The 27,729-nt window shown below is 38.8% G+C and overlaps 1 long non-coding RNA gene across 2 annotated transcripts; it reads right to left on the bottom strand.

Moving 5' to 3' along the window:
• Window positions 1–864: 864 nt before the first annotated feature.
• On the bottom strand, window positions 865–27,729 carry LOC121869818. 2 transcript variants are annotated; one of them, XR_006089589.1, is made up of 3 exons: window positions 27,624–27,723; window positions 24,254–24,482; window positions 865–2,557 (listed from the first exon to the last, which is right to left on the bottom strand). It is a non-coding gene; the product is annotated as an uncharacterized LOC121869818 (long non-coding RNA). The 2 variants fall into 2 exon arrangements; XR_006089586.1 differs by lacking the exon at window positions 865–2,557 and having other exon boundaries at window positions 23,380–24,482; window positions 27,624–27,729.

The following is a 27,729-nucleotide window of genomic DNA, read 5'->3' as shown; positions in this document are numbered from 1 at the left end:
CCAAATGAATTGTTGTCTCTTGTGCAATTAATATTTTTTTAAGTGCTGTAAGGGCGGTGCTGTTGATTAATACAAGTGTCATATCATTACCGTTGCGTCTCTTTAACCCCAGTCTCAGGAACACCAGTCCAATTGGAATTCCGTTCGGTTACATATATGTAATTGCCTATTCTTCTCCTCCACTTCCTCCCATCTCCCTCACCTCCTCTCTCGTTTCCCCCTTTCTTTCATCCCTTCCCTTAACTTACCCTCTCCCCTACTCCTTCTATCTATCTTCTTTTTTATGGTTAAGGTGGGGAAAGGATGGAAGGCTTGCTGGGGCTCAAGACACAGCCAGGCATGAGGGATAGAGAAGTCACGACAGATAGTCGTTGGGGGAAAGGTTGGAAAAGAAGTTTAATGAGTTAAACAGAGGGGGACGACACCCCTTGTTTTAGATATTACAGAGTTTGTTGGCTAACTAAGCTAACCTAGGATTTAGAATGAGGTTGCACAATGGTTACTTTGGTTGGTAATGACTAGTTTGATTTTATAAGTACATGTTTATTGAAATCTTATTACTGTATTACGTTATGGACTCACTAGATTGTGACTTGTTAAATGTGCTCTCCTTTACTCCTCTCATTCACTGTCTCTCCTCTCCTGTGTGTTCGTGGGGGATATTGTTTTTTTATGTGTGAGGAAAGAGAGGACACATCTCTCTCTCTCTCTCTCTCTCATTTCCCTAACACCTCTCCTCCTCTCTCCCTCTCTTCTGTTCCACTCAGCCCACCTCCCTTCCTCAATCCTTCCTCTACCCCCACCCCCCCATCTCTCTCTCTCTCTCTCTCTCTCTCTCTCTCTCTCTCTCTCTCCTCCCTCCCTGTGAGAGTGTCGTGGCTGGCTATGGTTATTGGTCCTGAGGAAAAATGGGTCTTCCTCTTTCTAGTGTAAAACTCCTAACAAAGGGGAGAGAGGAGGGGAAGGCAGTTAACGGAGGGCTGCAGAAGGGGGAAATATATGTCCCTTGTGGTAGTTAGCTCAGAACGGATGACCATCACCTGCTGACACGTGCTAATATCTACTAATACTTGCAAACAGCACGTACACTCACCTTATCCTTACTTCTGGGCACCTGTTAACACCTGTACAAATCTGATCTCACTAATGAACACCTTAAGCATCTGGCAACACCTATAAACATCTACCTTATTTATAAATATATCTAAACATCTGTCAAACCAGGTAAATGTACCCAATTAAACAAAATACTATGCTCAATTGGACAAAGGAATAGTCAACACCATCTTCAGTAAATATTTTTTCACCATTTCGGAACTTACGATGTAGCGCGAATCACTGTTGTGAACTCCCGTGAGCAGGAGAGTTTTGCCTGCAATATTAATTTACTGAGCTGAGGACGCCGTGGATGGTATAGTATTGCCAATTTCCACGGTTTAATTTGAGAAGTTTGCGGGGATATCGGCGATATATTTACACACTCGTTGGAGTGTTTGGGTGGTCTGGTAAATGTGTGTCCCGTCTCGAGGGAGGAAAAACGACTTCGGTTCCTCGTTGAGTTGGTTTACAACTGTGGTTATGAGGTATACCTGTGGTGTGGATGGACCTTTAGTTTAAATTTACTTAGGATATGAAGTGTAGATTGCGATAACAGGTTTGTAATGTCTCGTAAGACAAAATATACATTGGTTTAAATGTACACAAATCCAGTTACATACAATTACGCTAGTGACACAAACACACACAGTCACAAAGAAATATATGATCAACAGTTATTTGAATTATTTATTTTTCATAAACCCTTAAAAGACGGGTGAAGAAAACATAGAAGTTGTAATGCATAATTTAATCAAATCACAGCCATAACAATCATTCAAGGTATCATTTTTATATCTGAGGGATGGCAACCGCGGCCCTCCACTCTTAGCCATTAATAGGATTGTCTTTACCAATCCTCCCAGGTTTTGCATCTCTTTGGGGGACCACAATTTTTAATTCCAGTCATTGATCTCATTCTCTGCCTTCCCCCTGCCTTTCCGTGCATCTAAAATCACAATAAAAAATCCTCAAAACACAAAAAATACAATCACATCACTATAAAATTCCACAAAGCCACAGCCGCTCTTACCCTGGAATAAAATCCCTCACACACACACACAAATGCCAATCATAACTTCGGCCCTTTGAATACGACGAGCTCTCCCCTTGAATAAGATGAAGTCGTACTCAAGAGGTTAAATTCTTGTCCTCTCTGGCCTGGGTAAGTCATCATAATCAAGTGATTATTAGTTCATTGTGTATACTGTACTTACGGAATTAAGTCATCATAATCAAAGAGTTAATTCACCGTATTCAAGAGATAAGTCATCATCCTAATTGTGTAGTAATGATGTACCAAGCCTGACTCCTCATTACCATTGTCGAGTACCATCAACAATCCCACTAGTCTTAGATGCTCCTCATTTCATTGGCCAGCACAGCCAGTCACAAAGATTATGATTGGTCAACGTGAGGCTGCGACCTTCCTTCACTCCCTCCTATATAAACACGACGACACCTGCGACGAGAGAAACACAGCAAAAATATTTACTTTCCTTATAATTTGACTGTTGTTTATATATAGCAATTTGACCTAATTGGAGTATGTGCTTAAAAAGCTTACTTGTTGGAACACAGAAGTACATAGAGACAACAACCACATATACAGAGGTAAGAACTACATACATAGTGATCAAGGCGTAAAAAATGATGGCGTATATTTCTTAAGGGACTGTAAAAAAATCAAGGAACTTTGTAAACAAACTGAACCAACAAGATGTGAAAACTAATTCTTGCACAGTAACTGCCCACTGAATATGACACCCTTCCCCCCACTCGTCCTCTTCCACCTCCTGCTCCTCTACCTCCTCCCCCTCCTCCACGCCCCTTCCACCCCTTCCCTCTATTCCTCCCTCTTCCCCCTCCTCTTCTCCCTCCCCCTTCCCTTAATCTTCTCCTCTCCTCCCCTCCTCCTTCTTCTCTCCTTCCCTACCCCTTCTTCCCCACTTCTTCTCGCTCCTATTCTTCTTCACCCCTCGTCTCCTCTTCCTCTTTCGTACTCTCCTATCCACTCTACCTCCCCTTCCTACTTCCCCTTCTCCTCCTCCCCTACTTCTCCTCCCCTTCCATCCCCCATTCCCCCTTTCACTACACTTCCCCTTACCGCTCCCCTCTTCTTCTACAAATCATTAAAGCGATAATTTACGATTCCTCAAGGTGTACGAACATGACAAAATTATCGTAAAGCAAATACGTAAAATCAAAACAGAAAATGCGTCGTCACTCTATTAACCTGAACAGTGGTTCCCTTAACTTGTCTCCTGTAACCTCGTGCAATCAGTACTGTCAGATTTTTTTGTACAGTTTTCGACGTTCAAATTAAAAAAAAATGTTATTTTATTAAATATTAGGGGACTGACACTTTCGTGTTACTCTTTCTTGGATAAACTGACAGATCTTGATTGCTGCCGTGACAGATATTGCTAAAACACTGGAGACAGACAGACAGCCAGATAGATAGATAAATAGATAGATAGATAAAAATCTATGATTTACATCCATAATATTCAATGTTTTTGGGGGGTCAAACGTTCAGTACACACTGTTCCATAACGGTCATTTTCACACAGTATTTTCCCTCTTTTTTTTAATCTGAATTCAGGTCATTATATTCGATGGACTAATAAACCATAAACATTATGCTAAGCTTACGGCAAGAAGCTGACCCAAGTTATGTCACTATACTTGTGTATGACTTACTTTTATTCTGTGTCTCAGTCTTTTTGACCTTCTTCTTCTTCTTCTTCTTCTTCTTCTTCTTCTTCTTCTTCTTCTTCTTCTTCTTCTTCTTCTTCTTCTTCTTCTTCTTCTTCTTCTTCTTCTTCTTCTTCTTCTTCTTCTTCTTCTTCTTCTTCTTCTTCTTCTTCTTCTTCTTCTTCTTCTTCTTCTTCTTCTTCTTCTTCTTCTTCTTCTTCTTCTTCTTCTTCTTCTTCTTCTTCTTCTTCTTCTTCTTCTTCTTCTTCTTCTTCTTCTTCTTCTTCTTCTTCTTCTTCTTCTTCTTCTTCTTCTTCTTCTTCTTCTTCTTCCTTCTTCTTCTTCTTCTTCTTCTTCTTCTTCTTCCTTCTTCTTCTTCTTCTTCTTCTTCTTCTTCTTCTTCTTCTTCTTCTTCTTCTTCTTCTTCTTCTTCTTCTTCTTCTTCTTCTTCTTCTTCTTCTTCTTCTTCTTCTTCTTCTTCTTCTTCTTCTTCTTCTTCTTCTTCTTCTTCTTCTTCTTCTTCTTCTTCTTCTTCTTCTTCTTCTTCTTCTTCTTCTTCTTCTTCTTCTTCTTAACCACTTCTTCTTCTTCTTCTTCTTCTTCTTCTTCTTCTTCTTTGCTTCTTCTTCTTCTTCTTCTTCTTCTTCTTCTTCTTCTTCTTCTTCTTCTTCTTCTTCGCTTCTTCTTCTTCTTCTTCTTCTTCTTCTTCTTCTTCTTCTTCTTCTTCTTCTTCTTCTTCTTCTTCTTCTTCTTCTTCTTCTTCTTCTTCTTCTTCTTCTTCTTCTTCTTCTTCCTTCTTCTTCCTTCTTCTTCTTCTTCTTCTTCTTCTTCTTCTTCTTCTTCTTCTTCTTCTTCTTCTTCTTCTTCTTCTTCTTCTTCTTCTTCTTCTTCTTCTTCTTCTTCTTCTTCTTCTTCTTCTTCTTCTTCTTCTTCTTCTTCTTCTTCTTCTTCTTCTTCTTCAAATATATACTTTCTCAGGAAACATTGCGCAACTAGTCATTAGCAACAAAGGAATGAAGAGCATTGTTGATTACCCTGATGGACTAATATGATTTCATTTAGAAGTAATAAAGATTTTTGGGGGGAGAAGTATTTTGCTGATTTTTAGTTACTGATTTGCTGAGAGATTATTTTCATTATCTTTTTTAACCTAATTTTATTTCTTCATCGTTTGTTTTTGTTTTTTGTTTTCATATATATGTTTTTGTCGTTCTACAGTATGTTTGTCTATTTCTCCGTTTTCTCTTTCTCTCTCAGTGTATTTATCCTTATATGTCTTTTTTGTTTTATATTTTTTTAACCATATGTCTGGTATTTCTTCCCTTCACCACAACCCCCACACCCACCCCCCCCCCAAAAAAAAATAAAATAAAATAACTACGACCTTTCCCCAACATAATTTTCTTACATCTTATTTGTTTTTGGTTCTTCTTCGCTTTGTTGTTTTTTATTTATTTTTATTTGTCTAATTATTTTTCTTTGTTCTTATTCTTCTTTCACTTTATCCTTTTCCCTTCGCTTTTTCTTCTTCATTTTATATATTTTTTTATTTTGCTTATTTCTTCCTCTTCCTTCGCCTTTTCTTTTTTCTTGCATCTGGTTCATAAAAAAACACCTCTTCAAGACTCCTCAGATAACAGCTTGGGTTTGTGGTGTATAATTGTCAGTCCACAGTCGCCACCACCACCGCCTCCCGTCTGGCAAAAACTAGCACAATATGAGCGTTTGTTTGCGCTCTGAAAAACTCCAATAGCGTCGTTCATACTTAAATTGCGACTCTACACAATGGTCTGTTCGCTCTTCAAGGAATTTACAACGTCAATGTATTTCCAATATTCGTGGTGCTGCATTCGGTAACGACACTAAGACTGCCAACCCATGTTCTCTCACGTGTGTGTGTGTGTGTGTGAGTGTTTTTCCTAAGCATCATCTGAGGTGTCTCTGATAAATCCAAGACTCTGAGAGCCATCTAGCAGGTGAATTCGTAACTGATGGCTTGAAACCGTGCTCTCATCCCGTCCGAAAATGACTGAATTTATCAATTTTGCTCAAGGAAGCGAATATAATTTTTAGAGATGTGAAGATGTGAGAGAATATTTGTGTTCGGTACTGTACTGTGTTAGAATCTGCTCTTCTGTCACGTTTATTAGTCTGATATTCTTCCGATATTAAGCTATTAAAACCGCCTTCAATCGCTGGCCATTACTTGCTTCAGATAGCAGTGAAGTAATTGACCCGCCTCCATAAACGTCTAGATTGTCGAAGGAATGTTGTGAAGTCTCCCATTCCTCTTGGCAGTTCAATCAGACAATTACCACAGAGTTGAGCGGGCTCACCTGGCGGGTCGTCTCTTGTAATATTTCAGATCACTTCCTGTCTGTCGTAGTGTACAGTCTTCCAGGTGATCCGGTTATCGTCCATTTGAAGCTGTATCACAATAATTTTCTCTCTCTCTTTCAAGGCTTCGTTCCACACCCTTATGCTGGTTACAGAAGTTATTTTTTTATATTTTTTTTACTAAATTTTCGTTCCATAATTATAGATTCTTCCATAATAATTTGTAGTAAATTTATACCACTGTATACTCATAACAAAACACCCAGGATGCGTTAATGTGGTGAATTTTATGGTGAAATAAGATGTAATGGCTAATCTTTAGGAGATCCAAAAAAAATGTTCTACACAATATATTATACTGAACACATGTCAAACAAATCTTCAGGTGAGAGAAGACAGGTATAATTATAACTTATAATACTTATAAATTATAAGTAACAGTAAGGCAGGATTGATGGCTGCCAGCTGTTCCTCACACCCACCAGGTCACTTGAGGAATGCAACCAATGAGTACTGTCAGTGCGAGTAAGTAGCCAGAGATCCGCAGCTGATCTCTACTAGTCTACAGTGTTCATACAATACATATACAAACACGTATAAATATTTTCAAAGTATTTTTTTGTACACTGTCTTTCAAGATTCACATTTTCCACGTTATTAAATCATAATACTTACTAAATTTGGAGGGATGAAAACATCCGACTTCATAAATATCATGTGGACAGTAAGAGTATTTTATAGTAAGTCTATCTAACACACACGGGCGCGTTACACATTAGGAAAGGTCATATATATTTAGAATATGATTTTGAGGCACAAGTGGTCATACCAATATTGACGTTTACTGATCTAAATGGAGGAAATTTTCAGTTATCATGTGAAACAAATACCTGACTTGTGAAAATAATTTATTTGTTGCATTGCCGTTGTACAACTTTATTTTCGATGTTTTATGAGAAATACTGTTGGTAAAATTGCGTATGTTGCTTCAAGGATTAAGTTATAGAATTTCCTGCAGATTTTACACAAGAGTCGCCACAGTTCGCCGTAATATTTGATTCTTTTATCTTCTGGAGAATTATGTTGAACTGTGAATCTTTAGGTTAGCTTATCCTTACTCTTCTCTACAGATTTTATCACCTATATTCTTGTGTAAACGCATAATTGATGTCAAATATAGACACAGTAATAATCAAAGGGTGAATTAACCATATATGTTATATGAAACAAACACAACTTCCAAAATCACCCTCTTCCTCACCGCAGCTTCACAAATTAGTGCAACCGTATTTTTGTTAGGGCTCAGGTCGACGCTCTTCCGTACTGATCACCTTTTTTGTGTGTATGTGGTGTGTGTCGTCAAGAGAGCGGACACATGTTTTTTTTTAATTTTTCCACATACAGCGGCTAGTTTACTGTGTACCCCATACTTATTCTGTGAGATGTAGCGCACAATGTTTACAAAATACAGGTCACAAAGGGTTTCCAATACATTAATTGTTTAGTTCTAATAAACCATAAAAACACTTTGTAACCCTCAAGGCATCCACTCCTACAGCTTTTAGCTCAAACGTCAGCTTCGGCGACAATTAATAGTAGAACTCAACGTCTTTCTTGAAGGCCGCCACAACGTCGAGTTCACATCTATGTAGATCAGGTTTATTCTTGACCGCATAACTTGTGCCCTGTTCTTTCTAATGGTAGAGTGAAGTTAACCTTCACGCTGCTACACTATCAAGGAAGTTTTAGACGCAAGATTAAATCTGGTGGTGTGGTGTCATCCTTCCTTATTATGTCTATATAATGTCACCTAAAAGAAAAGATTTAGTATAATTTTTTTTAAATGGACTAATATATAAAAACTGCAAGATCTACTCGGGTGTGTATTTATATTTTATGTTTTAGTTTACACACAAGAGAGAAGTAGCGGAGATCTCTATAATTACTCATTGAATGTTGTATTATATTTTTATTGGAATATGATTCACAAAATTGTCACAAACCTTCACTATGTATATCGTATATTATAAGATAAGGACACTGGATTGTAAAATTGGAGTAGCAATTTTTATATTTCTCTAGGTGTTGGTTCTTTTATCATTATAGTTGTTTCTAATTTGTTATTGTACAAATAATTGTGGAATTGCTTAGTTATGGTAAAGGAATTCTTCAGTTGCATCGGGTTTTGTTGTACACCGATGCAGTTTTGTTTTGGTGGTCACTCGCTCATGGAAAAAGGATAGTCAGTCATCACACAGACGTCACACTCAGCACACTGTCGACACGACTTTCTCTGACAGAACCATCTCAACCTTCATTCTAGCTGCTCTAGCAGAACACCGGTGGAACGCTTTCAATATAACTCGATGAATATACTTCTCTTGCATCTATATACTGTAGATCTATCGTGGTTAATGTGTTGAATTTGTGTACTAAATTCAACGGAGCACGGAAGATATACGCATATTTATAACCGGTGACTACAATTATTCTGATCAATACGTTTATTACAATCCACTGGAGTTATTCTTCACCGAACAGGTATTATTAAAATTGGTCATAATATATTCAATTCAACATGTATCGCATGTCTTGTTTTTTCAGACAACTTCTCGCATACAGGATTATAGCACAAACCTGCATACCCAAGGCACACCATTTCCCCAAACCCTGCTCCGCTATACGCCTCTGCTCACGCCCACACCCACACTCCCTCTGCTCTAGAGGGGGCAGTTCAAAAGATATCGAAGTCTTTAAACTGCTAAGAGAACATAGGAGCACGGGGGTGGAGGAGACTGCAGTGGGAGCGGGTAAACAAGGCGAAAGATTACAGGGAAATAGTGTTAGGAATGATGACAAAACTAAATTAGACAGGGAGTTTAAAACTAAACGCGGCAAGGGAAGGACTCAGAACACGACTAACTTAAATGTATACTACGCGAACAGTAGAAGTATGAGAAACAAAATGGATGATATTAAGGCCTTGGTATGTACCGAAGAAATCGATATAATTGCATTCACTGAAACATGGATCAACCTAGACACACGTGAATTACCAGTCGAATACCAAATTGCGGGTTACAAACTGTTCCATACCGATAGGCAGACCAGGAAAGGAGGCGGAGTAGCAATCTATGTTAGGGATAATCTGAAGTGTGAAATAAATAAGGAAATAAAAACTGAGAGGAATACAGAAACAATTTGGATAGAATTAAGCGACGGTCGGGAAAAATTAATCACAGGGGTAATATATAGACCCCCCAATCTTGATAGCGTCAATGAGCGACTTATCTGGGATGAAATGCGCAGGGCTTCCATACACAACAAAGTCTGTATAGTAGGCGACTTTAACCTTGGCCAAATAGATTGGACTGTCCTTACGGGTAACTCAGAATCAGAGGATTTTCTCGAGACGATCCAGGACTGTTTCCTAAGTCAACATATAACCGAACCCACACGGGGTAATAATATACTGGATTTAGTTCTGACGAACAGAGAAAACCTCATTAGCAATGTCGAGGTAGGGAACGAACTTGCAAACAGCGATCACAAAGAAATTCGATTCCAGTTAGATTTTCAGGGCAGACGTAAGGAAAATTCCACTAAAGTACCAGATTTCAGAAGGGCAAACTTTGACAGTTTAAAGAGGCAGCTGAGAGAGGGGGTGTCGCGCTTGGCCGTGAACCTGACAGATGACACCGACCTGATAACGAGATCTGAGATTGCCGAGTTCCACGATAATTTAAATAGTGAGTTACTTAATGCACAAAGGCAGAACATACCATACAAAAAACTCAGATCAGACAACAATGACCCTAAATGGATAAATAATTATTTAAAGAACATCATTGGCCAAAGGAAGGCTATAGGTAGAAGGATAAATCGTGGCGAAATTCACCTCCGGGACTATTATAGGGTATTGGCGAGTAGAGTTAAAACCGAGATAAGGAAAGCAAAGAGGAATAATGAGGTAAGGATAGCAAGGGAGGCGAAGACAAACCCCAAAGGATTCTACCAAATGTATCAAACTAAAACACGAGAAAAGATTGGACCAATACGGTCAGACTCCGGCGAGCTCACTGATAACGACGGAGAAATGAGCAATAATTTGAATAAATATTTTTCAACAGTTTTCACCACCGAAAATCTAAACATGATACCCGAGGCACCGACTCTATTCAGAGATAGTGAAGAAAACAAATTAAGTGAGATAGTAGTGACTAGTAACGATGTTAGTAAGCAAATAGACAAACTAAAGCCTAATAAGTCACCTGGTCCCGATGAGATATTTGCCAGAGTATTAAAGGAATGTAAGGAAGAGCTTAGTATGCCCTTAGCAAAGTTGTTTAACATGTCCTTAAAAACAGGTGTAGTACCAGAATCCTGGAGGAAAGCGAATGTAATACTGATTTTCAAGAAGGGGGATAGATCACTATCCTCTAACTACCGCCCAATCAGTCTAACATCAATAGTAGGCAAATTACTGGAAGCAATCATTTCAAACTCTATTCGAAATCACCTGGAGAAGCACTGATTGATCAATGATTCCCAGCATGGCTTCACAAGCGGACGTTCTTGCCTAACTAATCTATTAACATTCTTTTCATCAGTTTTCGAATCGGTGGACGAGGGGCACAATTATGATGTGGTATATCTCGACTTTAGCAAAGCCTTCGACAGAGTCCCCCACGAAAGACTAATTAGAAAGGTAGAAGCTCATGGCATCAAAGGTGACATCCTTAAATGGATTAGGGCGTGGTTACAGGACAGGAAACAGCCAGTGAGCATTAACCGCACTAAGTCCCATTGGAGCAACGTCACAAGTGGAGTTCCCCAAGGCTCAGTACTTGGACCATTATTATTTATTATATACATAAACGACATAGATATCGGCATTGACAGCAACATAAGTAAATTTGTTGATGACACTAAAATAGGACGTGTAATTAAATCTGACGAGGACTCCGCAAAACTACAGGAAGATCTAAACAAATTTTTCGAATGGTCTGAAAAATGGCAGATGAAATTCAACGTGGACAAATGTAAAGTACTCAGTATAGGAGATGTAAACAGGGAAACCAGGTACCAGATGAACAACGATGCTATAGAGAAATCCGACTGCGAGAGAGATTTAGGAGTAATGATAAGTAGGAACCTTAAGCCAAGTAAACAATGTGTTTTTGTCGTAACAAGGCTAATAAAGTACTTGGGTTCATACAAAGGAGGCATATAAGACTAGCGAGGTCATCCTAAAACTGTATCTGTTTTAGAGACCACACCTGATTACGCAGTTCAGTTCTGGTCACCGTATTACAGAATTGGATATAGAACTTTGGAAAGAATTCAGAGGAGAATGACAAGACTAATCCCGGGCATTAGGAACCTTGAGACAGAGACAGGTTAAAAGTATTCAATTTGCACTCCTCGAGAGACGTAGAGCGAGGGCGACCTGATAGAGGTAGTATAAGTGGGAAGGCAGGCTAAACAAAGGGGACATTACAAAGGTACTCAAATTATCCAAACCAGGAATAAATCCTGTAACAATGGTTTTAAATTAGACAAATTTAGATTTAGGCGTGAAATAGGTAAACACTGGTTTGAACAGAGTAGTGGGATGAATGGTCAAGTTACCAAATATCATCATTAACTCGAATACGCTGAATTGCTTCAAACATAGGTTGGATGCTCATATGAGCAATAGGGGTTGGTTGTAAACGGGACTGCCCAGTATGGGCCAATAGGCCCGCTGTAGTTTCCTCCATTCTTATGTTCTTATGTTCTTATTCACTGACCTCCGCATACTTCCCCAATTTTGAAGTACATCCTCGTTGATGTTCCTGGGTTACATTTCAGTCGTTCTTCCAGGATTATCTAATTTTCTTCAGGCGAATAATTATTATTATGAATTCGACAGTCATGTTAGAAACGAATGAACTGTCTTAATTTCATCGCGGTAGAGAGTCAAGAAGGCAGGGCTGGCAATTACCCCCCCCCCCCCTTCCTCCAAAAAAAAGTCTAGGGCAAATTTGTTTTTAAATTTGCTAATTATTATAATGTACAAAACCATATTACAGGTAATTTTCTTTCTGCTAAATATTCCTCTTAGCACTCTTGTGTGTGTGTATGTGTGGTGGCAGAAGTTCAACCAATTTGACGAGTACTTTGTTTTCCACAGCATAATGGAATGTTGGCTCCAAAGAAAAAAAAACGAGCAATTTACAAATCAAAGTTTTTTTTCTTCTGATCAGCACTCGTTCGAATTGCAAAGCTGTCCATTAATTTCTGTCTTTTCACTTTTGTGGCTGAGTGCGAGGATAACTGGCTAGATGTTGACACATGTGCAGTTGCAGTTGAGGAGCAGCTGCTATGCCTAAGGTCACTTGCATCACTGGCCTTGGGGCACCTTGGTTTTGTCTCACAGTCACTGCCTACTGTCACAAGAGATTTGGCTGATTCAGGGAAATGCAAATCCTTGATTGTTCCTGCGGAAGGTAGTACTTCACTTTCTAGTATTTCTACATCTTTATCAGCCTTTTCTGTAGTTTTCCTTTCTCTTTGAGCATTTGTTGAGATGTGCCTTGATTCGTTAATTTTTTTAACTAATTAACAAATTGCAGTATATACAGGCCACTCTGTTTACATAATGTCCATAAAATACTTCATCTCACTCAGGAGACTTTTCTTCCACTTCCAGAAGGCATTTCTGAAAATTTATTCGCTGAAGTTCTTATTGCTTCCCTCTTCCAGTCCTCCTCCTTGTGCTCCCACGCTACCACTGAGTCAGTTACTCACTTACACCCAGCAGGCCAGCCATACATACGATCATGACTAGAACGCGTTTGATTCCTGTCCATTTCATGTCCATGTTCTCCAGAGAATGGTCCCAATCTATTGTATTTGCGTAATATTCTGGAGAACAACTGTTATAAGGTACACTCACCAAAAACTTATCTAACGTTATAAGCACTATGCACTCTGAAAAATGAACAAAGAATATGAAACCATTCCGAAATGCCAAGCCCCATTCTGCTCATTCTCACATCCAGGTGTTCGAAAAGTTTTTGTTGAGATAATTTTTGTAGGGACTGTTGGTTAAAAAAAAAAAATACCCAGATAGGCTTTTTTGTTTGATTAAACTCGGGTTTTTTCCAGCCTGCAGGAAGGCCATACCAAATTTTTAAATGTTTTTATTATTCATGTTTAGTGATGTGTCCGACAGATGGCGCCCTCCGTAACACTATGGAGTGTTAATAAAGTCCATAACCACTCCAAATATTCCCTCATATAAAGAATATCTTACCAATGTTCAATTAAAGTATACTTATGAAGTGACAGGTTTTACTCCCTTATTAAATGAATCGTTTTCTTCATATTTTGTTTAACCCAAATAAATATGGTCAGTATAACGCATGGCATCACAGGCGATGTCTAGTTACGTTATGTTATCACTTGGAACATAAGACTTTCAACTATGTTAAAACATGAACACTGATATTCAACAAAGTTCAACTGAGTTAAATTCATTTAATATGGCGGGTATCAGGTACTGTTTACAAACCTGAGATGCGATGAGAGAGTATCAGAAACATGATCTCCCGTGCACGCAGTTATATAGAAGACAAATGGCAACTCAAGCACGTCGAAGATGCCACTTTACGCATTTACATACGTTTCATTTAAATTAGTTGCTGTAGACTCAGTAAAAAAACTACCGTTACAATTCCTGCGCGAAACAAACTGACACTACAAACGAAGTGTTTCAAAAAGGCCCCTGAGGCATTCCTTGCATTGGTAGCCCTGCGCGTGTATGGGTTCGGCCACACGTGCTCGAAACAAGCGATCGGCACTCTGAAACGAAACCCAGTACTAAACTTTCTGGAATTATCGACCGTATGGTAAAACGTCGTTAGGCCGGGTTCCATTATGACGGCATGCGAAACTGTGGAGCTGTTCAAATGTTTCGGAACAGAATGGTATATTTTCCAATACTAATAAAGAATGACATAATGTGGCATTAGCCCTAAGTGAGGTAGCAATACAAATACAAATTCGAAATTCGGTTGCAGAATAATCTTATACCTTTACTATATCCACTAATTCTACAAAACATATAATGTATTCCTATATGGCAACTCATCCACTTCCATGGTTACTGTAATCCATGATGTGTGGAACAATTAATATAACATACAGTTTAACTTATCTAGATATACTGACATTCTTCAGTCATATTGTAACAAAGTAATTCAATATTGACAATGAAATAACTAGTTTCGGCCTACCAAATTAAGTACGAAAGGCCTCACATTCAGGCCTACCAACCCTCGCGAGACAATGGGAATCTTCAGTTGGAAAATCATCGGATCCCACCTGTACGGTAGTTATATTTTACACACAAGAACACAAGAATGGAGGAAACTGCAGCTGGTCTATTGGCCCATTTACACCCAACCCCTATTGCTCATATATCCACCCAACCTACGTTTGAAGCTATCCAGCGTATTCGACTCAATGATGATATTTGGTAACTTGTTCCACTCGTCCACTACTCTTTCCAAATCAATGTTTACCTATTCCACGCCTAAATCTAATTTGTCTAATGTAAAACCATTGTTACGAGTTCGCTCCTGGTTGGATAGTTTGAGTACCTTTGTAATGTCCCCTTTGTTTAGCCCTGCCTTCCATTTATACACATATATCATATCACCCTCACTCTACGTCTCTCGAGGGAGTGCAAATTAAGATGCTTTAACCTGTCTCAAGGTTCCTCCGAAATCTTTCCAAGGATTCTATATCCATTCTGTAATACGGTGACGAGAATAAAACTGCGTAATCCAAGTGAGGTCTCACAAGCGCAAGACATAGTTTTAGGATGACCTAACTAGTCTTGTAGCTAACACCATTTTGTATGAACCCAAGTATTTTATTAGCCTTGTTTCGAGCAAATACACATTGTTTACTTGGCTTAAGATTCATAACATCGATGTTCCTCTAATATCTGGTTTCGCTGTTTACATTTCCTAGACTGAGTACTTTTCATTTGTCCACATTGAATTTCATCTGCCATTTTTCAGACCATTCGAAAAATTTGCTAAGATCTTTCTATAGTTTTGCGGAATCCTCGTCAAATTTAATTACACGCCCTATTTTAGTGTCATCAGCAAATTTACTTATGTTGCTGTCTACGCCGATATCTATGTCGTTTATGTATATAATAAGTAATAATGGACTAAGTACTGAGCATTGGGGAACTCCACTAGTGACGTTGCTCCAATCGGATTTAGTGCCGTTAATGCTCACTCGCTGTTTCCTGTCCTGTAACCACGCCCTAATCCATTTTAAAATATCTCATTTTAATGCCATGAGCCTCCACGTCTCTTATTAGTCTTTCGTGGGGGACTCTGTCGAAGGCTTTGCTAAAGTCGAGATATACCACATCATAATTGTGCCCCTCGTCCACTGATTCGAAAATAGATGAAAAGAATGTTAATAGATTAGTTAGACATGAACGCCCGCTTGTGAAGCCATGTTGGGAATCATTGATCAACTTGTGCTTCTCCAGGTGATTTCGAATAGAGTTTGAAATGAATGCTTCCAGTAATTTGTCTACAATTGATGTTAGACTGATTGGAGGGTAGTTAGAGGATAGTGATCTATCCCTCTTCTTGAAAATCGGTATTACATTCGCTATCCTCCAGGATTCTGGTACTACACCCGTTTTTAAGGACATGTTAAACAACTTTGCTAAGGGCATACTAAGTTCTTCCCTACATTCCTTTAATACTCTGGCAAATATCTCATCGGGACCTGGTGACTTAGTAGGCTTTAGTTTGTCTACTTGCTTACTAATAACGGTACTAGTCATTACTATCTCGCTTAATTTATTTCTTCATTATCTCTATGTAGAGTCGGTGCCTCGGATATCATGTTTAAATTTTCGGTGGTGAAAACTGTTGACAAATATTTATTCAGATTATTGCTCATTTCTCCGTCGTTATCAGTTAACTCGCCGGTATCTTACTGTATAGGTCCAATCTTCTCTCGTGTTTTAGTTTGATACATTTGATGGAGTCCCTTGGGGTTTGACTTCGCCTCCCTTGCTACCTTCAGTTCATTATTCCTTTTTGCTTTTCTTATCTCGACAAATTAACCCTACCGGCCAATACCTTACAATAATCTCGGAGGTAAACTTCACCACTATTTATTTTCCTACCTATAGCCTTCCTTTGTCCAATAATACTGTTTAAATAATTATTTATCCATTTAGGGTCATTGTTGTTTGATCTGAGTTTTCTGTGTGGTATGTTCTGCCTTTGTGCATTAAGTAACTCATTATTTAAATTGTTGTGGAACTCGTCAACCTCAGATCTCGTGATCTGGTCATCCTCAAACGTCAGGTCTCCAGGTAAGGGAGGTCGCCCTCTGTGGGTACATTGTGTGAGGTCACCTCATGTGAGGTCATGTAATTCACCCCCAAGCGTAATACCCCTTCTTTCAGTTGCCTCTTCAAACTATCAAAGTTTGCCCTTCTGAAATCTGGGACTTAACTGCAATTCTCCTTGCGGCTGCCCTAAATTTTTAATTTAAATCTTATTTCTTTGTGATCGCTGTTGGCAAGTTCGTTCCCTACCTCGACATTATTAATGGGGTTTTCTCTGTTTGACAGAAATAAATCGAGTATATTATTGCCCCGGGTGGGTTCGGTTATATGTTGGCTTAGGAAACAGTCCTGGATTGTTTCAAGAAAGTCCTCTGATTCTGAGTTACCCCTAAGGTCAATCCAATCTATTTGGCCAAAGTTAAAGTCGCCTACTATACAGACTGCTATGTATGGAAGCCCTGCGTATTTCATCCCAAATAAATCGCTCATTAACTCTATCAAGATTAGGAGGTCTATATATTAGTCGTGTGATTAATTTTTCCCTACCATCGATTAATTCTATCCAAATTTTTTCTGTATTCCGCTCAGTATTTATTTCCTTATTTATTTCGCACTTCAGATTATCCCTGACATAGATTGCTACTCCGCCTCCTTTCCTAATCTGCCTATCGGTATGGAATAATTTGTAACCTGCAATTTGGTATTCGACAGGTAACTCTCGTGAGTCTAAGTTTATCCATCTTTCGGTGATTGCTATTTATCGATTTTTTTGGGTTCATACCAACGCCCTGATTTCATTCATTTTGTTTCTCAAACTTCTGCTGTTTGCATAGTAGACTTTTAAGTTAGTCGTGCTCTGAGTCCTCTCTGTGTCGCATTTAGGTTTTATCTCCCTGCCTAATTTAGTTTGTCATCATTCCTAGCACTATTTCCCTGTAACCTTTCACTTTGTTTACCCGCTCCCACTGCAGTCTCCTCCACCTCCTTGCTCATATGGTCTCCTAGCAGGTTAAACACTTCGACCTCCTTTGAACTGCCCTCTCGAGAGAGCCAGCCAGGGTTGCCACCCCATCCTTAGACAGATGCCGAGTGTACAGTCCCGTTCAAGATTCTTCGAACACTGCTGGAGACAGCTGGCAACTCAAGGCCGTTTGTTTACTATAGTACGTAGTATAATATAATACGAAACAACAAAGCCCACCCTTTAAATCAAGCAACGGGGATCTAAGTAATCAATCACCGATCACTTTTACATTTAATCATAATTTTTACTACGTACTATAGTAAACAAACGGCCTTGAGTTGCCAGCTGTCTCCAGCAGTGTTCGAAGAATCTTGAACGAGACTGTACATTTTGCTATGAAAATCAGTGTTCTGGGTCAGATCAATTTCTTAAGTCTATTGTTGACAATCTAGTCAGTGTTCGAGTTTGCAAGTGTACTGACCACGGTTGTACATATTAGTTAACGTAAAATCGGACGATTTATATTACGCTCAATAGCCCATAAAACATGTAGCTATAATTTCTTTACATAGTTCCCCAGTTAAGACGTCCGTTTCTCACCGCTTCAGTACGCCTGAGTAATCCGTTTTCTCTCATGTATGTCAAAGACTCAGATATATCTTACATCGTGTTCAGAGATTTGAAATTGAGAGTGAATGTGTATGTTCTACATTAAGATAGATATGTCTGGTTACAGATGAAACATTCAAGATTCCTTGTGAGTGATGTTGAAAGCTTCAACTGTATTTACTTTTAGTAAAAATCTAATAAGTTAGTGTAAAGTCTGCCAGTAGAAGTGCCGAATCACTTACATCATCCTTGGGGACGCCCTGAGTCTCCAAATTATAACTGAAATTAGATAATTTTGATTCCCAATCATCAGAGAATCTGATATTTATATTGAAATTATTGTCTGTTTTGGATTTTAGAAAATAATTAATCTCCTGTATGTATATGTCAGTCTTCTTATCTCCAGGATTTAACGGCGATCTCTTAGTACCTCTTTGAGAGAAATGTACTGCTATTCTGAGAACTTGACATCTGTTTGATTCTTGCCTTTGAAAGCTTGGGCACTGATTAGTTTGAAAAGTTAATCTTAGAAATTAATATGAGCTCAGAGCTTGATTTTCATAAGCCAATGGGTAGAGTAACTGATTTAAATGAATATTTATGTAAAGAAGTGCAATGGCCACTTTTTACGTGCCTGTATGCCAGTTAGCCTAGTATGAAACTGCATGCACGAGGGAGAGTCACTTTTTTTATGCTCCTTCATCGTATCTCAGGTATGTAACGAGCGCCTCACGCCCGCCATATTAAGTGAACTTAACTCAGTTGAACCTTGTTGAATATCAGTGTTCATGTTTTAACATAGTGAAATTCCCATGTGCCAAGTAAGAATTAACGTAACTTAAACATCATCTGTATCGATGTCATGCGCCTTCCTGGCCAGACGTATGTGATTATTTGTATATGAATTTAGTTTAAACTTGTTTGACACTCCTTCATCGTATCTTATTCACTGTTTGCGTTGTCGTCACTACCGAGGATCGGTAGCCGCCTTAAGTCAAGATGTCCACTGAAGGGTATTTTTAATATGGCGAGATTAGAATCTGAGTACAGGCGCGCCCAAGAAAAGCAGCGCTAAGTCACAGTGCACTGAGTACCCTTTTTTTTTACTTTTATCCTCTTCGCCACTGATCGGCTTGTTAGCCGCTTGGGCGATCGGTCACGTCTCTTTTCCTTTATATTCTTCACCAAAAGGTCGGCTCGCTAGCCGCCCGGGCGATCGGTCACGTCTCTGTCACGCACTGTTGGCAAATACTGGGCATGCACCGGCTCCTGAATGTACCTGAACCCGCTCCAGTGTTGGTCAAGTCTTCTCTTGAAAGAGCTCACACTCGGTGCCGTCACAACACTCTCTGGTAGATTGTTCCAAGAGTTTACAACCCTCACTCCGAAAAAGTTTGCCCTCACGGTTTTCTGGACTTGCGGCTTCTTCAATCTTGAGCTGTGACCCCTTGTGGGGCGAGCGTCCGCCAGCTCCAAGTAAGGACACTCAACTGAGTAGTGCCCCCTGAGATGCTTATAAACCTCAACTAGGTCCCCCCTTGCCCGTCTGTAGTATAAGCTAGGCAAGTTTAGGCGCTCCAATCTCTCAGGGTAGCTGAGGTGCCGAAGTGCAGGCACCAGTTTGGTGGCCCTCCTTTGAACATTTTCAACCAACTGACAGTCCCTAGCATATCTCGGGGACCAGATGGGGTGACAGTACTCCAGATGGGGAAGCACTTCACTCCTGAAGATCGTCACGAGGGACGGACCGTCTAGATATCTGAACGACCTTCTTATAAGACCCAATAATTTATTTGCCTGATTTACCTTCTTCTCACAATGGCCCGAGAACTTCAGCTCATTGTCAACATACACACCTAGGTCCTTCTCACACACAGTCTCAACTAGTACATTTTCTTCATCCCGTTGGGACATATGGTACGCCTCCTTACCGTTGGTACGCCCCAGGTGCATCCTCTTACACTTCGTGACATTGAATCTCAGCAGCCATTCCTTCGACCATTCCTGGAGCCCACAGAGGTCCTTCTGCAGCTCTTCACAGTCCGCTTGGTTCTTAATTTCCCGAAATAACTTGGCGTCATCGGCAAACATTTGTATGGAGGAGTGTACAACGTCAGGCATATCATTTATGAAACAAACAAACAACAGCGGGCCCAATACACTACCCTGCGGTACCCCACTTGTTACAGGTACAGATGACGATTTCGTGCCATTAATCACCACACATTGCTTGCGGTCATGTAGAAAGTCTTCTATCCATGCTAGGACATTTCCCCGAATTCCGTACCCTTCCAGTTTGATTTTCAGCCTTTCGTGGGGTACACTGTCGAAAGCCTTGGCAAAATCTAGGTAAATATTGTCGATATTACCACCCCGTTCTAGAATATGGGTCCAAATATCCAATACCTTGAGCAATTGTGTCAAGCAAGAGCGCCCCGGCATAAAACCGTGTTGGCAATCTTTTACAAGGTTGTTTCGTAGTAAATGTTCCATCGCTGCATCTCTGATAATACTCTCAAGTACTTTACATATTATGCTGGTCAGGCTCACCGGTCTATAGTTGTTCGTGGAGTGACTATCGCCCTTCTTGAAGATAGGACTCACATAAGCCACTTTCCATTCACTGGGGACCATTTGTTCATCCAGGCATTTACAAAACAGAATCTTCAGGGGCTCTGCAAGCTCGTTGCACAGCTCCCTTAGCACTCTAGGATGCACCATGTCAGGTCCAGGACTCTTATGGACCTTTAGCCTGGACAGTTTATTTCTAATACCCTCTTCTGTGAACACAATGTGGGTCAGTGCTGTGTCGAACCGTCTGTCCTCAAACGCAGGAAGGTTAGTTGCATCCTCTCTTGTGAACACTGAGGAAAAGAAGCTGTTCAATGCCTCAGCTTTATCCTGGTCAGAATCTGCGTAACTACCATCTTCAAGCCTCAGGTCTGATACTCCTACTCGCGTTTTCAATTTCGACTTTGCATAGCGGTAAAACGCCTTTGGGTTTGACTTGACCTCGCGTGCAACCAGCCTTTGGAACTCCTTTTCAGCCCTCCTACACTCTATCTTTGAGTACCCGACGCTACCAGCGAACGAGCTTCAGCTGTTTTTTGTAGTAAACACCAGCGGTGTCAGCCTGGTGTAACCTAGTCTTGCCTGATGTACTAATCTCGATTGCATGTGCAAAGTAATGTTCTTGTACATGATTGGGGATAATCAGCAGAAATTTAATTGTCCCAGTTGAGTGTTGAAACCATAAATATTGCTATTACCAATATTAGAGTTGTTTTCATATTGTGAGTAAACCCTCAATGTTTACTCACAACTGAGATGCTGGTACATGTTCCTGTGAGAGCAGGTTGTTCCAAATAGTATTACAGACAGACGAAGTTATTAATTCAGTGACAACATGATATTATAAGTAATGTATCGATATCACTGTGCTATTAGCAAGTGTGACCAACTTTATTGTCAAAGAAATAATATAACAGTGGTTTAATGTTGTAACAAATAATTGAAGATCTATTTTGTTACTTATAAAGTAAGGCCTAGTGGTTCATTCTAGTCTGAGTGTTGCAGTAAAGTAATCAGTGATTTAACCTTTTTATGTTGTTGTGGATAAAGGTTCAAATTGTCATGTTATTCAACTTTGATCTAAATAAATATTGATTTAGTATATTGTGAATATCACTGCTCCTTTCCTTCTAACAACTGGTTCTCAGAAAATAAACACTGTAATCCACGTGCCTAAGCTCTGCTACCACGCTACCTAACACTTTAATGATACTAGATATATTCTAATAAAAGCCTGGGTGGTGGCAGTCTACCACGTAAGTATAATAATTATACTCATAGGTGTTATTAAAGAATTATATGGTTTCTCATGTTACTCCATTGAATAGAATATAACTAAGCACTGATAAATACTGTAAGAAGTAAGAGGGAAATATAAGAAACAAATAATGACATTGAAAGAAATATATAAGATAGAGCAAAGAAAGATAAATAATATTGAAATCCATAAATAAATAAACACTTAGAAAGAAATACCTAGGAAATAACTTAGAAAAGAATTAGCTAGTACATAAGAAAAGAAAATAAGATAAAAGGAAATTAAAGAAAGTGTTATAAGTTATATAATAACTATTATATAACTTATAACACTTTCTGTTATAATAGAAAAATAAATAGGAAACAAAATTATAAAAGAAAAAATCTCTCCTCTTACACATGCATTAATCAGTAAGTGAAATAAAAAAAAATGTTCCCCCCTTATACAAGGCAATAATGAAATTAATGACAAACACACAGGTTAATAATGTCATTCTCATAACGTCATCAAAAAACTGAACAAGGCCCTACTGATAGTTCGCCGTTAGATTTTAGTGCGATAAGAGACTGACTTGTTCTTTCAGGAGATTAATTACTTTCTAAAATATAAAACTGTCAATAATATCAATACAAACATCAGATTCACTGATGATTGGGAATCAAAATGATCTAACTTCAGTAGCAATTGGAAATTCAGGGCGTCCCCCAGGATAATGTCAGGATGCGTCACTTCGACTGGCAAATTCTACACTGAACTTATTTGACAATTTTACTAAAAGTTATACAGTTGAAGCTTTCAACATCACTCACAGGAGATCTTGAAGGTTTCATCTGTAAGTAGACCTATTTAACTTAATGTAATATATATATGCATTCAGTTGCAAGTTCAAATCTCCAACATAATATCAGATATGAAGAAATATTAAAGATTCGGTACTACTTGAGAGAAAACCGGAGACTCAGGCTTACTGAAGTGGTGAGAAAACGAACGTCTCAATGGGGGACTCAGTAATGAAGTTAAAGCTACATTTTTTTCTGTGCTATTGAGCGTAATATGAAGGGTTTGATCTTACGTGAACTAACGTGTACGACCGTGGTCTGTACACCGGGCTTTCACTTATGTTTCATAACATATCTAACCATAGAACATTATAACAATATAAATTGATGGTAAAGTCTAACGTGTGGCTGAATGTGTCAAAAGTAATACAGTACTACCGGTGGTGTGTGGCTGTGACCTTCCTGCTGGGTGTGTTGAGGTTGAGTAGTCTGGTGCCACCACCTCCCACTTATTATATCTCCCATTAGTGCCACCCACCTTGCTTTTTCTGACAATAATTACACACACACACACACACACACACACACACACACACACACACACACATAGTATGCGTGCTTGTGTGTTTCCGTTTTCCCATTATAATTCAGGGTGGTTGGAATCAAGAGTAAACATCAAGACTTTCTCTTCATTTAACTTTTTTTTTATTTAAATCTTAAAAGATGGTTGGACCTTCCTCACTGCCTCTTTGGGGAAAGTATTGAACAGCCATGACGACACCATACGTCCCTGATGCAGTCCTCCTACTGGTTTCTCCCTGCAGACAACTCCCCACCCACCAAGGTTATAGCACAAACCTGCACACTCTTCCATTATAAATTATATTCCATAGACCTGCTCGCATCTCCCTTGGCTCACCACTTTCCAAAACCTCTATACCCTTTCTCACTCCCACACACCCTCTGACTCCCATGTACTTTCTGACCTCCAGACACAGATATAACAGAATATGAATGTATACTGCCATAATATCAATAAACACTTTAAAATGCTATGAAATGGCACGTTCACTAGTAAAGTTCACAAATCACGTGAATCAGTGATGCACATTAATCACCCAACATCCCACACTGCATACAAATATTTCTTCCCCGCCATGATTGTCAAAGGTATGTAATGTAATTACTGTTCGTTTTTCCGTCCTTCTGTTCGTCTGTTCGTACGCATGACATGACTTCTCATACAGTCGTGCAACATCACATCAAAAGTAAGTAATTGGAACGTATTTTTCCTTATATTATGTTTTGGTTAACATTTGCGTTTAGTTCAACCTAGAATTATCCTTCATGGTCAATGTGCAAAATGGGACACTTACATTCCATGAATGGTTTTTCTTAAGTATTTCAGGTTTGTAAATAAAAATAAAATATCACATGATGTGAACTAATGAATGATGTGAACTATTACATTTGGTTGAAACTTAAAAAGAACAGCTCCAAAAGCTTTGGTGTAGTTAGAAATATTTTGAACATTAACACAAAGGTTAACTATCTGTACTAACCAATGGATAACTACATTACATACAACGTAGGAAATCCTCTGAACGCTATCGTTATGTGAAAACATAACTTTGACGCTCGTAACAACAGTAGCCAGGTTGTCTCCTTTCTCAGTGAAATCTTCAATGGCCCATGACGTAAGAAGAATATCATTACCCTTATCTGCTTTCAGCACCGCCTTCACATGAGCCTCCGTCACCAAACTGTGTGCTGACGTGTGTTTGCCGTTCACTGAAAAAATATAGCAGTCACAAGTTATTATATTCACTTGATCTTTATCTCTCCTTAAGACTCCGATAAACATTCGTGACAGTTCCCTACTTATTTAAAGGCACCAGAGAGTTCATTTCCTCTTCTGCCAATGAAATGTAGTGAGTCGAGGAGAGTCATTCATCTAAAATGTATTAACAGGCAATTAAGTAAAAAAACATCAAGTCAAGAATCGATAAATCGGACTAATTAGACGAAAGAGGTCCCGAAATGTGACTTTACGAGAAATTTGAGAATGTCCTTCTAGCTACAAACTGTATACCTTTTTTATATTATATGAGCAGTCATCGTGCTGTTATGAGCACTAACCCTTATTTAAAAACTAACAGAAACGCGGCTCTTTCGCTAGGCCACGGTGTGAAATATCGTACGTTTGGCATACCTCGTTAGAATGGATTACCTACCTACCTACCTACCTTGTTAGAATGGACAGCCTAGAAAAGTTAGAGATCAAAGAAAAGTAAGCTGTAATGAGAGAGAGCATAATGATAAAATTAGCTATTATACGTGGGATGGGATACGACTTTTCAACCTCTGTGTGGTGTAACGGATGGAGGTTAGATGCAGAGAAAAGTAAGCCATAATGAAAGAAAACCTAAGGATCAAAATAGCTGTAAATCATAGGAGGGAATACGACTTTTCTACGTGTGTGTGTGTACGGGCTGTGTCGGATCGGGTTGGTTGGAGTTTTTTTGAGATCACTACATATAACGCCATCCATCATCACTACATATAACACCATCCATCATCACTACATATAACACCATCCATCATCACTACATATAACACCATCCATCATCACTACATATAACACCATCCATCATCATTACATATAACACCATCCATCATCACTAAATATAACACCATCCATCATCACTAAATATAACACCATCCAGCATCACTACATATAACACCATCCATCATCACTACATATAACACCATCCATCATCATTACATATAACACCATCCATCATCACTACATATAACACCATCCATCATCACTACATATAACACCATCCATCATCACTACATATAACACATCCATCATCACTACATATAACACCATCCATCATCATGCATATAACATCATCCATCATCATTACATATAACACCATCCATCATCACTACATATAACACCATCCATCATCACTACATATAACACATCCATCATCACTACATATAACACCATCCATCATCACTGCATATAACATCATCCATCATCATTACATATAACACCATCCATCATCACTACATATAACACCATCCATCATCACTACATATAACACCACCCATCATCACTACATATAACACATCCATCATCATATAACATCATCCATCATCATACATACACCATCATCATCACTACATATAACACCATCCATCATCACTACATATAACACCATCCATCATCACTACATATAACACCATCCATCATCACTACATATAACACCACCCATCATCACTACATATAACACCATCCATCATCATTACATATAACACCATCCATCATCACTACATATAACACCATCCATCATCACTACATATAACACCATCCATCATCACTACATATAACACCATCCATCATCACTACATATAACACCATCCATCATCACTACATATAACACCATCCATCATCACTACATATAACACCATCCATCATCATTACATATAACACCATCCATCATCACTAAATATAACACCATCCATCATCACTATATATAACACCATCCATCATCACTACATATAACACCATCCATCATCACTACAGATCCGTAAAGTAGTTTCCGAGATTCTCGTGCGGACACACAGACTTCTTTGTTTTATATATATATATAGATAGATGATATATCTAATAAGAAGGTAAACAACAAAAGTACAGGGCCTCGAACTATCACTACTTCTGGTGCTTTAAAACAAAAGAGTTCTATCTCTCATAATTTTTAATATTATTGGACTAGTATACTCTATTACTAATCATGTTACACGCTTAAAGACCTTCGTTGTTTAAGCACAGTGATAGCATTACAACAACACTCGTGCCTGATATTATAGCGTGATAAGGATAAAACATTAAAGATAATAACAGACTAACATTCCCAGTCACAGTCGGATATATGATGAATAGGCAGTACAGTTCAGTAAATCAAACAAGGTTCTCGAATATGTACTTCCTATGTGTTTTAGTGAACATTTTTGTAAGCTCCTTATTGTTGTATGTTACTTGAATTGTTAGTGTGTACATATTCTAAACATTCTGAAAATAATGGTAATAGGTACCAGTTGAGCTTCCTCATTAAATATTCCTTGAGAAAAATGGAGAGAATATAGTTTAAAATAAAAGGCGGCTTAATTTCTCTGATAAGATTTTAGTCAACAACAACAACAACAACAACAACAACAATAATAATAATAATAATAATAATATACTTATTATTATTATTATTTTGGAGCAAATGCACTTTATAATTCTTGACAGTTGTCTTAAGCTAGTAACGTCATCAACTACACTCTGGAAACTACCACTTGTAAAGAACCTCAAAGCTATTAACATAAACGTAACTAGCCAGAGTACGAATCAATCCATACGTAGCAGTAGGTGGTCATCAATTTGTATAGGGACCAAAGGATCCTTAATCACCCCTTTTTCTCCGGAGTGCACGGCCATGAGTTAATGCAATAATTAGTTACAGCTTCACAGCTTCACTCTCACTAGTAAAACTTGAAGTTTTATGTCTGTTAGTTCTGTGTCTTGGTACGGTATGTATAGTAGAGAAAACGGGAGTTATTCCTGCCTTGTGGAAGCTTACGGGTGTTCGGTGGCCACCTTAATTTTTGCTGTACGATAAATTGGGTTACGGTCAGCCGTTCAGCCTTAGGTTTGATTGTAAGGACTTAAGGTGAAAAAAGTCATAAGTGAATCTGGCTCCTTGTCAAGAAGTAAAAGATTACCACAGTAAATTGCTAACACCTGAGGCGATATTAATGTCTCACCGAGTTGAAATTACCAAAACGGAATATCTCAGCACTAGAGAAACAGGCTGTCTACACAGGATTATAAGATGTATTTAGCATTATAATATAGGAGACAAATTGTGAACTAACTGGTTAGGATGTAAAGCTGCTGTTCCAAGCGATCAGTACACCACGACCTATCACTGACAGAGTTCACAGCTTACTGACGTCATTTATAAACAGTAATGTAATGGTG

The sequence above is a fragment of the Homarus americanus genome, unplaced genomic scaffold, assembly GCF_018991925.1.
Source record: "Homarus americanus isolate GMGI-L3 unplaced genomic scaffold, GMGI_Hamer_2.0 scaffold32583, whole genome shotgun sequence".
NCBI classification, from domain to species: domain Eukaryota; kingdom Metazoa; phylum Arthropoda; class Malacostraca; order Decapoda; family Nephropidae; genus Homarus; species Homarus americanus.
Note: the sequence above shows the minus strand (reverse complement) of the source record. Positions and strands in the feature narration are given on the sequence as shown.